Here is a 13331-nt window from a genome sequence, read left to right as displayed (position 1 = left end):
GTTGTCAACTATAAACTGGGAGTAAAAGGGGGAATTTAGTTAGATTATTCTAAGCCTTTGTATTCATTCCAGAAGGAGAGTGAAAGTATTGATTACCGTTAGGCTTTCCTAAGCAAAAGGTTAATCTTATAATTTCTATGGTAACTGCTCAAAGAATAGAAAAGAGAATATGATTTTCAAACCAGTAGAGAGGGAAAAAATAGACGGTAAAGGAAAAAAATCAGTCCAAAAGAAAGACAAGAAAGGTGAGAAAAAGAAACGTAGATCCTCTAGTGGATAAAATAAAAAGCACAAAATAAGGTGGTTGATTTTTTTTTACCTAAAAACATCAGTAATTACATTGAGTATAAATGGTCTGAGTGCTACAGTTAAAATACAAAGATTGTCAGAATAAACAATAATAAAGTTAAGTTGAATTAAATGTCATTTATAGGAGACACGCCTAAAATATAACAATACAGAAAAATTGAAAGTGAAGGGATGAAAAAACATGCAAACATTCACCAAAAGAAAGAAGGTGTCACCATGCTAATATCAGACAGAATAGTCTAAATAACGACTTGGTCACCTAAGTTTCGTGTTGGTGGAAAAAAGGAAAAGACACAAATATAAATAACATAGGGTTCCCTGTTGACAATAATTTTAATACAGTGAGATAAATCCTGTGAGAAGTATGTATGAAATGCTTTGACGGCACAGAAATAGGAAAGATAGTGTGTTAATTGTGCCTGACAATTAAAGGTGGCTCCTTAGAGGAGTTGGCATTTTATCAGAATTTTGATGTATTAACTTCTCAGGTAGGTCTGAGTGAAGGGAGGACATTCCATGCAAAGGAAACAATATGTACAAAGTAGGTGTTCATAAGTGTTAGTTAAAAGTATTGTTATTTAAGTATAGTGAGGACCAAAGGAGCGAGGTGCCTAACCCATCTGGCAGCAATAGTGGATGCTACGGTGCGCTGTCCAGACCTCTCCTCCCTTCGGGACCAAGGTGCTCATTTTCCAGCTGTGAGAAGTGCTGCCTGCTAACAGTTCACAGCTGAGACCCTCTGCAGGACGTGTCCTCAGAGGAAGGAACGGGCCTCCCCACGGATTTTGATCCCTCGCCAGGAGCAGCCTGTATGTCGTGACTGGCCACTGCAGCAGTTCACAGGCCTGCCCCCGTTGCCGCCGTTAGAGGCAGTTACAAAGGTCACCCAGCTCCAGAACTCCCTGTGGGATCTGCTGAGGCCTTTGTTACAGTGACATCGTAGCTGCTGTCTTCTCGTTCTGTCCAATCCCACTTCCCTCAACCTCCCCAGTAAACCTCCACCTGCATCACAACCTCCATAGTAGAGTCTGTTTCTCAGGAGCCTGACACATGAGAGTGGCCAACGTGGAAAAAAGACCAAGGATCCTGACTACTGGCCCGTGTTCCCCCTGCTCCCACCACCCCCAGCACCCAGCTGATGGTGGGTAGAATTTACTGTGAAAATCTCTGGGACCAAGAGGCCAAACAGATTACTGCTGGCATTTTTCAGCTGTCTTTTCCTCCTCCTTTCTCAAACCAAAGTGCCAATTCTGCTGAGGACAAAACTATCCTATCACTTATATCATTCTGTAAGAAGTAAAGAAATGTAGAACTGGAAGGACAAAAACCTGCTCATTGAGTATCTATGACCTGCCAGATGCTTTCGTCCACGAGATCTGTGCTTGATGGTGGTTAAATGGCCAGCCCGTGCTCTCAGAGCTACTCAGTGGCAGAGCTAATATCTGAACTCAGAATCAGATATTGCTCCATCTCCACAGTTGCCTCCCTAAGGGAAGAACATACTTAAAGAACAAACAGCAGAGGACGTAAAGGGAGAGGAATTAAGATTGTTGCCTAATATTGATCAGGCTTTGCTCAGGCCCGCTCACCTGCTTAGGTGTCTGGGTTAGTAAGTGTCCTTTCAGCCCATCCTGCTCTCCCTTCTGAAACTGGACGACATTTAAGTCTTTCAATTAGTCTTTGCTCTTGTTTCTTGGTAAATGCAAAAATAAGAAATAAGCCTTTGCTCTTATTTCTTAGTAAACACAAGTTCCATGTGGCTTATGTCACTGACAACCTTTTATCTAAAGATTCTTGATGAGATTTGGTTTTATGGATGGATTTGACAAGATCTTTAACAGTTTAAAGAAAAGTTAGTTCTTTGAGACTAAGATCCTGGTATCACCAATTCCTTTCCTTTCCACAACCCCACACTCACCCCCCACAAGAAGTGAGGAAGGGTTGGGATTCTGAGGCCATCCCCAGGCCCACTTGTTGTGTGTGGCAAGGTTTGGAAAATGAAAACCAGAGGCATCTCAAAGAGCATTCTGTCTGAGCTCTGGGGCAGAGCCTGGGCACTGTGCCAGAGCAGCTGGGAACTCTGGTTAGGCACTTTGATGCAAATGCCCAGCTGGGCCTGGTTCATTCTTTATTTACCCCACAGGGCTATCCGTAGGGTATTTGTTCTCTATACCATGGGAACACATGGAGACCATCACCCTCCTGCAGTATACACTGAGCTCTGACAACGTGCCAGACTACGGAACCAGGACGGCAGTAAGCGATCCAGGTAGAGAGAAGGTCTTCATAGTTAGGAAGCCCTGAGTCTGAATTGTGGGACCAACACTAATGGCTGTGGACAAGATACTTAACCTATAAGCCTTAGTAAGCTCATCTGCACAACATGGATAATGCCCACTTTATTGATGGGAAGCTCAATGACATAATGAATACAAAGATATTAACACAGTGCTTGGCTCATTGTAAGTGGCTCAATAAACGGTAGTTGTTATTATAGTCAAAAAGAAGTTATTACTTCCCACCTGCAAGCACTGGCAGAGATGGTGCTGTGGACGTACTCTCCATGTTGTCCTTTCCCCTGAGCCCAGTGCTTGGCTGGCAGCACCCTAATGTGGGATAAACAGCATCATTAATTCTGAAAATTTTAAGAGGATCCTGTGCTCAAGAAGAAGGTAAACTACAAAGGCCCTTTTCAGTCTCTCATTCGCCATTTGTCCTTAACTGACCAGGTCTCTACTGATGAAGTTCACATATCCAGATAACACAGATGTTTTTGAAAGTCTATTCTTCTGAGAAAAACAAAACAGAGATTGTAAGAAATGTTAACATCATTCTTGTCCTAAGAGGATTTTCCTGAATTATCTAGTTATATGCCTGAAATCTCCATGGAGGTTTGACAGGGGAAGTCCCAGTTCCAGTGTTGGTGTGGCATCAACTTGCCCCTGACCTTCTGCACTGACCAGGGGTATTGAGCAGTGAAATTCCATGAAAACCTCCTCGGAAATGCTTCCGTGTGAGCTGAGTGTAAGTGCAGAGTGCTCACAACTGCTCAATGCTATGAGTTAAGTTTACACCCCCGACTGTCTCAAGGCACTCTCCATCTTCCAAATATACCTCAATAGCAATGCTAATGATTGCAAGCAGCACCTTGGTTGTATCTCATTTATTTTTACCCCAAATTATGGAGGCTTGAAAGAATTTACTGACTGCTTGGGTTTTCTGACTAATTGGGGTAACTCTATGTTATAGCCATTAGGAGATTTAAATATAGCTCTTCTTGAGCAATACTCTTTATTGGATCCCCTGTTATCCTTTAAATATCTTGGTGTGCAAGTGGATAAAATTAGAAAGAATTTGTTTGCTTTAAATTACCAACCTCTGCTTGATAAAACTATTAGCGATTTAGCTAATTGGACGGCTCTTCCATTATCATTAATTGGCAGAGTTAATACTATTAAAATGGTTGTTTTATCTAAATGTTTGTATTTATTTCAATGTTTTCTCATCAAGCCACCTAAAAATGCTCTAAAGCTTTGAATTCTGCAATTAGTTTTGTTTTATAGGCTACAAATAGAGTTAAGATTAATCTTAAAACTACAACTACTCTAGCGGGCCAAAGGATTAATTCTTCTTTATGAGGGGGTAGAGGAACGTTGGACTTTCTTGATCAGGCTTTGTCCATTGTTCCTGGATATCCTCAATAAGGTTTGAGGATAAGAAGTGAAAAAGTCCAAAAGAAATTTAAAATATTCTTGTTAATGTTCTTTATCTAATAAAAACTTTACAAGAGAACTTTATATGCCACTCATATATATATTCAATCACACATTCATTCATTCAGCACATATTTATTGTGAATCTCTTACATGCACCAATCACTACCCAGGATATTGCAGACGATCTCAAAAGTGAATAAAACACAGTCCTTGCCCTCAAGAAGTTCAGATATTGAGGGTGAAACGGAAGTGAATAGGTAATGTGGTAAGTGCTAGAAAGAACAGAGAAATGCCCATCCAGCTGGGGCGGAGGGACAGTGTTCCTAAATCTGCCTGGGGGATCAAAAAGAGCTTCCCGGAGAAGGTGACCTCTGAGCAGGATCTTGAACGATGGGGTGCTCACAGGGCTTTTCCAAGATGTGAAAGAACACCTTGAGTGTTTTTCCTTGAATGATGAAATAAATAGCTTGATTTGTGGGATAGTGAAAATAGTCTACTCAGCTAAAAGGTGACCATTTTCTCTTTGGTGGATCAGGGGAATTCGGTAAACATAATGTATCAGGACTTCAGCAAGACATTTAACTAAGGCTTCTGTGATCTCTTTGAATGTCAAGACCGGGACATGTGAGCAGAATGATGGCCAGGGTACGTACAATTCTAGCTGGTTGAAAAATGGCCCTCAATTTGTTCATTTCCATGTTAATGCTAACCTGGAGAAAGCTCCCAGAAATATGCCAATGGGTTCTCTCTTTGACCGTGTCCTGCTCAAAGTTTTTAATAACTAGGATAAGGACATAGAGACTTGCTCAATTTTCAGATGATGCAATTTGAAGAACAAAGACAGCCAGTGTACTGACAGACCAATCAAGGATTTATAAAGATCTCAAGAGGCTGGAATAAAGGGTTAATCACATATATCTAAACAGGAAAAAGTAATGACCTGCCCAACTTTGTCCCACTTGCTAAAGTACAGGCAGAGAAGCCTTATCTTGTTATGGCCTTGTTCGTTAATAGAAAATGCTTTAAATTTGGAGTCAAAGTTCAAGTCCTAGCTCAGCTGAATGTTAGATATGCAATTTCAAGCATTACCCTAAACTTTTCTGAGCCTCAGTTTTTCTATCTTGATGGACTGAATATTTGTGCGGCACCCCCACCCCTGTTATTCATATGTTGAAATCTAATCCCCAGTGTGATGGTGTTAGGAGGTGGGACCTTTGGGAGGTAATTATGTCATGAGGCTAGAGCCTTCATGAATGGGATTAATGCTCTTATGGGAAAAGGCCAGAGAGCTAACTCACCCTCTCTCTGCCATGGAGGATACAAGGAGAAGTTGGCAGTTTGCAACCTGGAAGAGGGCCCCCACCAGAACCTAACTATGCTGGTAATCTGATCTTGGACTTCTATCTTCCAGAACTGTGAGAAAACTGTGAGAAAGAAATTAATTTCTGTTGTTTATAAACCATTCAATCTACAGTACTTTGTTATAGCAGCTCAAACTGACTCAAACACCACCCATAAACTGGAAATATACAAGTTCCCAGAGTTGCTTGAGAATTAGGTATATAGAAAGAACTTTGCAAACTATATATGACTATGCAAAAGTTATCTTCTACAATACTTATAATAGCAATGGTAATAATAATAATAATAACAGTAACTTATATGAAGTCCTGAGATCTTAGTTAGTTAAATTCTAGCCCAGAGTAAACTAACAGTTTGACGTGGTCTTCAAAATAGCCAGTACCGACATGGGCTGCATTCCTGGAACAAGGGGGCCAGAACTGTATGCCCTCCCCCTGGGGTCACCTACAGCCCATCTTGCATCCTGGCTTCACTTCTGGTCCTTGTGGTAACCTGGTGTCTAAAGCAGAGTTTGACATATAGTGGCTGCTCATTAACATTTGTGAAATAGATTAGTTTTAATAAAGATGTTGCAGCATGTCAGGTGTCAGGTAATGAGGATTCTAAGAAAATAGAAATCACAGATCAAATTGATTTTAAATGTGGAGACATTTAGGCCAGGCACGGTGGCTCACATCTGTAATCCCAGCACTTCGGAAGGCCGAAGAGGGAGGATCACTTGAAGCCAGGAGTCTGAGACCAGCCTGGCAATAATGAGACCCTGTCTTTACAACAAATTTAAAAATTAACAGGGCTTGGCATGCTCCTGTGGTCCTAGCTACTTGGGAGGCTGAAGCAGGAGGATCACTTGAGCCCAGGAGTTGGAGGCTGCAGTGAGCTATGAGGACACCACTGCACTCTAGCCTGGGTAACAGAGTGAGACCCTGTCTCAAAAAAAAAGAAAAGAAAAAAGAGACGATTTATGGAGTCATCACACATGAGGGAATAGGTGAAGTAGAGGGTCTGTCGTACTTGGAGGACAGTTAAGTGGGTATTGGGGAACAGCTCTGATGTTTACTAGCACTATCTGCAAGCTACACAGTTGAAAGAATTATTCTTTGCTCTAGAGGACAAACTGGAACTAGAGTGTAGAGGTTACAGGAAGTCATACTTTGGCCCAATAAATGGAAGTAATACCTAAAATTAGGAGCCCTGCAACAAGGGAATAGGCTGACTTTTGAGTCAGAATGTTCTAGAAGGGATTTCTGATGTGTGGGAGATCAGATTGGATGCTTTGGCATTGCCTGTGTAGCTTGTTAAAAATGTAGATGCACAAGATGGAATTAGAATCTGAGGGCATGATGTTCACTACCCAGCCTTCTGTATTTTTAACAACCGCCACAGATAATTCTGATACACAGGATACTTAGGGCTGTGAGTCGGTAGGCTGGGTCTGTTTAAAAACTTCCTTGATGATAAAAATACCACATTGTTTAAACAAATAGTTTCCTGGTCCCTGCCCCTGGAGATTCAAATGCAGTAGGAATGGAATAAGAACCAAGAATTACTATCATCAGGAGAGTCTAAAAAATGCTGAACTAGATCTTTAATATGCTTCCCAACTTCTAAGATCTGAACCATCTATAGCTCCTCATTGGTTCTGAATAACAGTTTTGAATACAATTGACCCTTGAACAATGCAGGAGTTGGAGTGCTGACCCTACACATGGTCAAAAATAAAGTATAACTTTTAACTTCCCAAAAACTTAGCTACTAATAGCCTACCAGTGACTAGAAGCCTTACCAAAAGCATAAACAGACAATTAACGCGTATTTTGTATGTTACATGTATTATACGCTGTATTCTTATAATGGAGTAAGCTAAAGAAAAGAAAATGTTAAATCATAAGGATGAGAATTATATTTACTATTCATTAAGTGCATCATAAAGGTCTTCATCCTTATCACCTTCACACTGAGTAGGCTGAGGAGGGGGAGGAAGAGGAGGGGTTGGTCTTGCCGTCTCAGGGGTGGCAGAGGCAGAAGAAGTGGAGGAGGTGGAAGGGCCAATGCAGGCACAGTCGGTATAACTTTTATTGAAAAAAAATCCAAATAACTGGATCCACACAGTTCAAACTCATGTTGTTCAAGGGTCAACTGTACTTGAATTACAGTAATTAAGCTACAAGCAAAGATAAATATGCCTATAGCTTGCCATGATATTCTTCATATGGTGTCTCTAAAGAAGTAAACACATTCTTTTAATAAACTAAATAGCAATGAACATGTTGACTTTCCAATTGGCTGCAGTTTACTATTTTGGCTGATTTCAGTAAATATATGTACACATATATGCAAATGACAAGTGAATCGTTTCAAAGAGTTAGTCAGTATAAATAAACTTTAAGGCTTTGATGAGTTAAGCGTTGAATGTGATATATTCAAATAAATATTTTACAAATAGCTTCATTTAAATATACTCCCTTCTCTGAAAATGTGAACATGTAAGTCACTAGGGTCTCATTCTAGGCAGATTCTCTTTTTTCATCTAATATTCCACCCTAAAATAGAGGTGAGAAAGTACACAAATGTTTGAATGCTGATCTGCCATCATATTCAGCAAGCTCGTTAGTTTTTGATAGTCTCACCTAAATCAGCTAAAGAATAATGCTCTACGTCAATGACCCCAAATCTAGACCTTCTGCAGGTCCTCTCTTCTTTCTGTAATTCCTTAGAGCTTAGAACCAAAAGCAAAGCTTTCTATGAATTTTTGAGAAAGTGGCTGGGAAAAAGGACAAAAAGAAAATTATTACAGAGCACCTAGTATGTGATTTTTGCATTTAGGCTTTTCTTGCAGAACATAGTTCCCTTCGTGCGGAGGGAGAAGGGTTAGGCAGCAGCTGCAGCCCCAGATCTGTTGGTGTCTCTACCAAGCTAGATGATGCTTTCAGGGATTGATAGTCTTGCACACTCAGTTTATAAGATATAGGTTACAGATAAAGATAAAGATGAAAGACAGACAAGGAGGGAGGAACAAAGAAGACAATGATGAGTATAAATACACCCTCAGAGCATAGCAAGTAAGGCATGCCTTTAAGTTAACCCTTTGTTCTGGTAAGAGGACAGTTTCTTCTCTTTTAAGATTTTTCAGCTGATAACTGCAGTTTCTATTCCAAAAGTGGTGGGGGATAATCACATGTGTTTGGGGAGAATCAAGTCATATTACTTGGGAACACATTGACGGAACAAGTGAAATTATTGGAGGACACATTTTTCATGATTATTTCTCAAAATGTGGCCTAGAAGAATATACTGGGTCACAAGAAACAAATTAATAAGGCTATTATGTTTATCATCAAAGATGTTTTACTTTAATGACCAAAACAGATGCTTTGGTTTAAGGACAAATTCAGTAAGCTAATCTTCCTCCCAAAAGTGCATGCTGACATATTTCAGATCTTTCCCTAAAATGCCACCACCCTCCTCCCCTCTCCCCAGCCCTCACCATGTGACAAAGTCTGCAAATTGTCTTTTACAGGTCCTGCACATTCCCTAAAGAGCAGAGCTGGAAAATCCATGTTATTCCTCCAAAGAATCTAAGCTTCCTCTACCTCACAGAAAAAGCCTACAGCAACAGATAAGGCTCAGCACTTCTCCTTCCTCTGAGTGGTAAAAAATGGAAGAGAAGATGGGAGAAGGCTTGGGAGGGAGAGCCACCCAGGATACACAACTCCCCCACCTTGGCCAGCAGGCGGGGAGGGGCCATAGTGCAGCACCCCGCCCATCACAGCTGCTCTCAGCACCCTCCGCACTCGTGGAGAATGCCTGGGTCCTCTCCCTAGTCCCCAAGTGACCCATCTCAAGGCAGTGTCCCGGAACTCTGCCTGTCACACTGCCTCCCTAGAGGGATTCAACCACACCGGTAGTTTATCTTACACTCACTTGCCTTGTTCATTCCAAGTCCTTCTTTTTCATTGCACTCAATTAAGTTCAATTCTGCAGATTTCTGTTGAGCCCCTATCACGTGCCAGACTCCCTGCGAGGGCAAAAGCACAAAGGTCAGTACTGTATTTGGTTTCTGCCTCGCTCAGCCAGCCTGCACAGGGCAACACAGTCAGCCAACAATGCAACTTACACAAAGCTATGATGTTTGCCACGGAAGGATGGACGTGGAAAGACATTGGATTTCAGCGCACCAGTTACCACTCCGGGGGCTTCTTTCTGGAACATGCACCTTAATGATCATCATAATATTCCACATTTGTATAAAGCTGTAGTGTTTACAAAGTCTTCTCAGGTACACGATCTCATTGGGAAATATTAAATATCGGCTTTTCTTTTGCCATTTACAGATGAGAAAACTGAGGCTAAGAAAAAGTAAGGTCATGCTGCACAATGAGATTTTATAAAATAATATTATTCAGGCCGGGCGTGGTGGCTCACGCCTGTAATCCTAGCACTCTGGGAGGCCGAGGTGGGCGGATCGTTTGAGCTCAGGAGTTCGAGACCAGCCTGAGTAAGAGCGAGACCCCATCTCTACTAAAAATAGAAAGAAATTATATGGACAGCTAAAAATATATATAGAAAAAATTAGCCGGGCATGGTGGTGCATGCCTGTAGTCCCAACTACTCGGGAGGCTGAGACAGGAGGATCGCTTGAGCTCAGGAGTTTGAGGTTGCTGTGAGCTAGGCTGACGCCATGGCACTCACTCTAACCTGGGCAACAAAGTGAGACTCTGTCTCAAAAAATAAAAAATAAAATAAAATAATAATATTATTCAATGGCCAATATAAAAAAAAATAGGGCTGGCTCCCTGTTATATTACAGCCTTTTTGGAGGAACTATAAGTACTTCCAAAATATAACTTCAATTACTTCTCGGAATAAGGTTTAGAGGGAAAAAGATGCCAACTATGATAAGCGTATTTTACTAATGGACAGGAGGAATTAAGTCACAGCCTTCACTTGGTGCTCAGGAGATGAGACAATACAACTTCTTAGTGTCTCCTCTGGAACATTCTTCTCTGGATTGCTATGGTAAGAGCCCCGTAGACAGAGTTGAACAGGGGTTCTAGCAACCTCAGTATTAGAACACAAGTCAAAGACCCCAGGAAATTTCCCCAGTTGCACAGCTTACTGGGCAAATGACTTAATCAACTTGGATTTAAATAACATCTCTGGATAGGGGCAGAGATTAATACGATTGTCTTTCGGGGAGGTGTGGGAGCTGAGGAGTTACTGCTTCATAAGGACCCATCTGAAAAACTGTGCTGTAGTCGCTGGATATGCCAAGCTTTGATGAGGCCTTCAGGGCTAGAAAATAGTTCATGCACGTTGAAATGGGTTGGAGCTCCTCAGATGAAAGACATCTCTATAAGACATGTGGATGTGTATTTGATAATCTTTGACATATGTTTAATATTTAGATTTCCAAGATTACTCATGTTAATATCCGCTGCACATCTTACTTTTTTGCCTTTTGTGCACACTGGGAGATGTGGGTTTGGACACATTTCAAGCCAGATTTGTTCCTGTTGCTTTATTGCTGCTAACCACAGGGTCACTAAAATGGGAAAATCATCTGCTTCTTCCTCTACTGAACTTTGAATTCAAAACTTATAATTTTTTTTTTAAAGGAGGAAAGAAACATGCAAATGAATAATGAATGCAGTAAAAATAAATGTGTGGTTCTGGGCCCCATTTAATTTTTCTTAAATGACAGTGTTCTTAATGCTATGAAATATTTTCTCTGATAAATGTGAGTTAGCTAATTTGCATGAATGGCTAGTCTGTCATTTTCTTAGTCTGTTGAGTTATGGGTTTTTAAAAATGGGTTCTTTTCTGTATGGCTTTTAATACATTGTTATGATATGTGATCACTGAGCTTTCCTAATGGCACATTGAAAACATGGGTTTCATCTCTTTAAAAAACAGAAATTAATTTTGAAAAGTAATTTATGCAATAATGAAGTTCTTCAGATAAGTGTATTTATAAGGAAAACCATTTATACATTATTCTGTATTCCTTTCTAATGCAAAAAAAAAAAAACCAAAAAACCCACAACTATTTTCTGCCAAAGTCTCAAAAACAGAAAACTTCAGGAATTTAAAATCAAGCCTGCTAGGGTTCCCTTCCATGTACAAGCTTCAGTAATCGCCATTAAGACTTAAGAAAAGGTGCTCTACAAAACCTCCCTTGTGCACGTTTGCCACAATAAGTTGAGAAGCTAAAGAAAGGTCACTTGATTCCGAACCTTGAGTTTTAGCACATCCATGCAAGTTAACTGACGTTAATGGTACCTAGAGAGAGGTTTCTGCAGCCTGACGTCCAATGGAACAAGTAAAAAGAGAATGAGCGTGTCAGAGGAAGGGAGGAATCCCAACCAGTGCAACACTCCCATCTTCTTTTTCTTTTCTAAATTAAACTCAGTGACCCCTGAAACCTTAAGGTAGTTGCCTATGCCTCAAAATTGCCCAACTAGGTCAACAACAGCAGTGCCCCCCAAGACACCTGTGGCAAACGGGACATGGATGAAATGTAATCCGTGAGGCAATTATTTCGTAGTTATAAGCTATAGAAAATAGCGTTCTATGGCTCCGGAAGAGCCATCTCAGCAATCATCGCAGTGTAAAACACTAATGAATAAGTGCTCTCTGGCTGCCTTAGCTCATAAATGGCAGAATACTGAGATGAAGGAACATTGTGTCTGATTTAAATCCACCTGACGTGGAAACGTGGAGGTGGGTTTGTGCAGTCAAATCGTGGTGGCCCAAGGTTTCGCTTCAGCACAAAGTGGAGAAGCCTTAGGCTCTAGGGTGTACAAACCCGAGTTCAAATCCCCCTTGGCTACCTGCCTGCTCTCTTATCTCCTCTGAGCAGTTCTTTCCCAGCATGGAGTAAGTTCCATGTGTTAGCTATGGTTATTAACGTATTTATAAAATGAGGAGAATAAGAACCACTTTATAGCACTATTTTGAGGATTAGTGACAAAACATTTATAACACCAAATAATACAGGGCATTTAGGTAGCTGCTATTCTCCTGCTACTGTGTCATTATTATTAGAATGATTTTCATTAGAAAATAAACTATTATGAGAGTAGGGATTGTGTCCATTCAGTTTAATGACGTGTCCACAGCACTTATAACAGTGTCTGGATGTAGAATAGTCTACTCAAGCCTCCTCTCCTAATAGCACTGACAGTAATTCAAACCATATCCAATGTTTGTTTGTTTAAGTGTAGCTTTTAGTTTCAAAACGAATTCAGACTTGAAACTAAAGTATCCTGGGGAAGTTGTAAATAATTTGGTTGTATGGCCAGTTCAAAGTAGTCATAGAACTAGGACAAGCTCTGGAATCACTGGATGAGATCCAGTGGTTTTGTAGCTCTATGACTTAAGATGACAAGTGAACTTTTCTGAGCTTCAATCTATTTATCTATGAAATGAGGAATAAAGACAGTATATGGTTTATATACTCCAATTGTATTGTTTTGAGGGCCAAGCAGGATATACACATCATTGGGCAATGTTCAGTGTTCTACAAATGTTATTTATAATGAATAGTACTTATCATTCTCCACCAGTGTACCTGAACACCTTGTAGGTCTATGAACAAAAGTAGCTATGTAGACCTAGACTTAGACCTAGACCAGGAGTCAGAAAATTGCAGCCTGTAGGCCAAATTTGGCCTGTGAGCTAAAAATGGGATTTATATTTTTAGATGGTTGAAAGCAATCCAAATAAGAATAATATTTCATAACACACAAAGCCTACAAAGCCTATAATGTTACTATCTGAACCTTTACAAAAAAAGTTTTCTAACCTCTAACTCAAAGAGTTTATATTAATAATATTTTTAGCTTTCTTTAGGATTAAACCTTAAAGCAGGTAGAAAGCATGCACAATTAACATGGATTAGCAGCAGCTCAGGGTAGCAAGAAGAACACCTCCTTAGAAGCCAGC

The sequence above is a fragment of the Eulemur rufifrons genome, chromosome 8, assembly GCF_041146395.1.
Source record: "Eulemur rufifrons isolate Redbay chromosome 8, OSU_ERuf_1, whole genome shotgun sequence".
Taxonomy (NCBI): Eukaryota; Metazoa; Chordata; class Mammalia; order Primates; family Lemuridae; genus Eulemur; species Eulemur rufifrons.
The sequence above is the reverse complement of the archived record's forward strand: the minus strand, read 5'-3'. Positions refer to the sequence as shown.